A 4,289-nucleotide genomic window follows, 5' to 3' on the forward strand; every position below is an offset into this window, starting at 1 on the left:
CAGATATAGAGAACAATGCTGAGAGATGCTGAGAAACGCTGAGCACACTGGGAAAAGGGGGAGGAGTAGTCACCTTTTGGAGGACATAGAGAATGTGTGGGTTGCGGGGATCTCAATGTAGTAGAAGGGCCAAGGGACTTTGTAAGTCACCCTTTCCCTGATGTCACAAACCATGCTAAAACCCAAATAGAATGCGTTATGTCGCTTTTGTCAATCAGTGTTAGGACTTCTAGACCTAGGAATCCCAGAGGGTACATCAGGGTCTCTCAGGAGGGAGGGAAATTTGGCTCCACAGTGCCTCCACTCCAGCCTTTAAAAACACTTCAGCATTTTGTTTCAGCGAAGTTAAACTCAATTCCTGCTAGGCAATCTCCCTAGAGATTGTCTCCATAGAGATCCCCAAAGCCCATCCTCTGCTTTAGTGCTTAGTTTACTATTAACAAACCCAAGCTAAAAAAATTAGTATAAAAGTGACCTACTTCAAGTCTTTCACTATAAACCACTTCTCGTGTTAGTAATTTGTATTAAAGTTTATATAAAAAATATTTAATTTTTAAGGGGAAAAAAGATGAAGTGAAGTCAGCTCCTAAAGCAGAACTACATAGTAAACTTGAAGAAAAGTTAACTTACATCCACTATGGCTGCCATGAGCCACCTTATTGTGCCAGATGCCACTTCACAGTCTTCATTGGCCAGGGGCCATTAGCGTAAAGTTCCATATATGAATAAGTCAGTCAGTAAATACATAGATAAATAAATAATCCCAGAACCCAAGCCTTCTTTCCCATTCACTTCAGCCACGCTTCTTGAAAGCTGATATGTTCATGTGCCTTGCCTGGTCCTTGTTTATTCTCACTAATATGTACTGATTGTTCATGGTAGTACTCCACTCATGCAGAGCAGGCACCAATAAAATCCAGCACCCTTTTTTCCTACCCTCTCCTACAATACCCTTCTCAACCTTTAGAAATAACTGTTCTGTTTTCACATTGACTTTTTTAGCTTCCACATATGACAAAGAACACGTGGTATTATCTTTCTGTGCCTGATATATTTCACTTAGCATGTGTTTCAGATCCATCCATTTTGCTGCATGTGACACGATTTCCTTCCTTGTCTCTGAATAAAACTTCAGCAGGTACATGTTTTGCTTTTTTTCCATTTTTCTGTTGACAGATATCTGGATCAATTCCATATGGCAGATAGTGCCTCAAAAAAACATGGGCAGATTCTCAGACATTTCATATCCCAGGCTCCAGGGGAAAGCAAAACAAAACAAATAAAACAAAACAAAGCACAAACATAATGAAGTGTTATTCAGAATTGGCTCTTTATCACTCAAAACACATTATAAGTTGGGTCAAGTAAAATAAGAGTGGTGTTATAGTTTGAATCTGCAATGTTCCCTAAAGGCTCATGTCTGGAGTATTTGTCCCCAGATAATGGCACTGATTTACCTGGCCTGGCCATGCAGTCTTTGGTATTGTGGCCCAGCTGGTCACCTAGGTCACCAGAGGTAGGCCTTTGAAGGCTATATCCATATGCAGTTCCAGTCTAGCTCTGTGCATCTGATCTGCCAAGGTGCAACAGCCGCATTCCACACTACCATTGCTGCTCAGCATTCCAGGCTCTTTTCTTCTGACAACTACAGGTCCCTCTGCTACTGACAGAGCCCCCACAGCCACCTTTTTTCTTCACTATGATGTACTGTCCCCACTGAAAATGTGAGCCAAAATAAACCCTTCCTTGAGTTGCTTTTATCAGGTTTTTCAGACCAACAAAGAAGGTAACTTATACAAGTGGGTGTATGTGTAGCATGCTCCAGGATCAGCTTGGGTATTCTTGGGCCTTTGCATTTTTAAATAAAATTTATGCAAAAGAAAAAAAGCTAGGATTCTTTTGTTTAATTTGAGAGAAAGTCTAACTCTGTAGCTCATACTGGCCTTCAACACGGGACTTTCTTGCCTCTGCCTCCCAAGTGCAGGGATCACAGTGGTGTGCCACCACACCCAGCAGGTGGGATTCTTTTCATGTTAACCTTGCCACATAGATCTCAGAACACATATATTAGCATAGTGACTCTTACAGTCAATTAAATTACTTTGTTACTATACTTAGAAATTTTATATCTCTCAACAGTCATTTGTAGATTCCTATAAGGACATCTTATGTATATTTATTAGATTCATTCCTGGCTATATGAGATTTTGGGTGTTATGATCAATGGGATTAAATTTCATTTGATAAGTATTTATTTCTAGTACATGTAAATGATTTCAATTTCATTATTCTAGTACTTGCTGTAAACTCCTGGATTTCTGCAGAAAACAGATGTTATTGGTAAAAGTGACAGTTCTCTGCCTCTGCTCCCCTCCTTTGTTCCTTCCTACTGCACCTTCTTCTCTTTTGATGTTCTCAGATTCTGGTGCCAAAAATTACGTGGGCTTTATAAAATGAATAGGACAGTATTCCTTTTTCCTATCATCTAGAGGCATTTGAAGGTGATTGTGCCTATTTGTATCTCAAACACTCTTAAACACTAGAAGATTTCCAAAGGAAGTCATCTTGACTGGATTTGTTGATTTCATGGTAAAAGATCTGATTATATATTCAGGTATTTTTATTGCTACTTGATGACAAGCAAACAAAATATAAATTGCATATTTAAAATTCAAATTTATTGAATAATGTTAAACTTTTCACTTCTGCCTCCAAGTTTCCTGCTGTCCAGAGCATTGGGACACTGGGCTTTGCTTTGTGACTTCCCCTGTGGGATGATGTGAAATGGTAATCTGGGCTCTAGCCTCAGTCTGGGAAACCCAGGCCCTTTAACCCACCTCTTTAACAGGTGGTGGAGTCTTCAGTCTCTCCTGGATTGTTGAAGAGAGAAAAAGAGCAGTAATAAGCAACTGAAGATATTGATGAAGTACAAAACTAAATAGACAGACTTAATGAACAAGCCAGTGAGGAAATTTTGAAAAGAGAAAAGTAATTAAAAAAAAAAAAAATTCACTGGGCTGGAGAGATGGCTCAGTGGTTAAGAACACTGGCTGTTCTTAATGAAGACCCAGGTTCACACTCCAGCACCCACATGGCAGCTGACAACTGTCTGTAATTCCAGTTCCAGGGGATCTGACAGCCTCTTCTGCCTTCCACAGGCATTGCACGACATGAGTGCACTTTTACCTACATGCAAGCAATACACACATATACATAAAATAAAAATAATAAATAAAATATTAAAAAACTCCACTAACCATTTTTATAGAAGAGGTCAGATGATTGATCTCCAAAATCACAAATTTGGGGGATAACATTTGTCAACAATCCACAGTGGTCTGCACTGCCTGGTGAGAAAGATGAAGAGGCACTGCAATAATTGACCAGAGCCCTAGTGACAGACTTTGAAGACATAAAATCAGGCTAGAGAATAGATTTTTATTTTGATGAACATCCTTACTTTGAAAATAAAGTTCTCTCAAAAGAATTTCATCTGAATGAGAGTGGTGATCCATCTTCAAAGTCCACTGAAATCAAATGAAAATCTGGAAAAGATTTGAAGAAATGCTCAAGTCAAACGGAGACTAAAGCCAGCAGGAAGAGGTAGCAGAAAGAATCAGCTTCTTCATCTGGTTTACTGACCACTCTGATACAGGTGCAGATAAATTAGGACAGGTCATCAAAAATGGTATTTGGTCCAGTCCTGCAGTACTACTTGGTTCCTGACACGGATGGTGAAAAAGGAGAAGGGGGAAATTCTGATGTTGACTGATGACGATGGAGAAGAAGGACTGGAAGATATCAATGAGGAAGGGGATGAGGATGGAGGTGAAGAAGATGAAGATATGATGAAGGGGAGGAAAGACCGGACGATGAAGGAGAAGATGGCTAATACAACAGAGCATTGAAGAGTTCCAACATTTTTAAAAGTTTTTCTAATGTTTTAATTTTTTTTCAGTCCCTGGGAGTAAGCTGCAGTCTTTCCCCCACCTCTCTTGTGTTCAAACACCATCTTTCAGATCCTGTTCCCTCAGCTTGCTTATCATTTCAAAGAGCCAGTTCTTTGGTTCACTGATTCTTTGTGTTGTATTCTTTGTTTCTATTTCATTAATTTCTGCTCTGATTTTCATTATTTTTTCTCATCTTATGGGTTTGGGTTTCATTTGTTCTTGCCTTTCCAGAATCTTGAGTTGTGCTGTTAAACCATTTATTTGTGCTACTTCTAATTATTTAATTGTAGGCACTTAGAGCTATAAACTTCCCTCTCAGGACTGCTTTTAAAGTGTCTC

At 39.2% G+C, this 4,289-nt stretch overlaps 1 pseudogene; it reads left to right on the top strand.

Annotated features, from left to right (window-relative positions):
* LOC103734628 overlaps positions 1 to 3,892 on the top strand; it is an 11,965-nt pseudogene extending 8,073 nt beyond the window's left edge.
* The last annotated feature ends 397 nt before the right edge of the window (positions 3,893 to 4,289 follow it).

Source organism: Nannospalax galili, unplaced genomic scaffold (genome assembly GCF_000622305.1).
Source record: "Nannospalax galili isolate Female #2095 unplaced genomic scaffold, S.galili_v1.0 scaffold135, whole genome shotgun sequence".
NCBI classification, from domain to species: Eukaryota; Metazoa; Chordata; class Mammalia; order Rodentia; family Spalacidae; genus Nannospalax; species Nannospalax galili.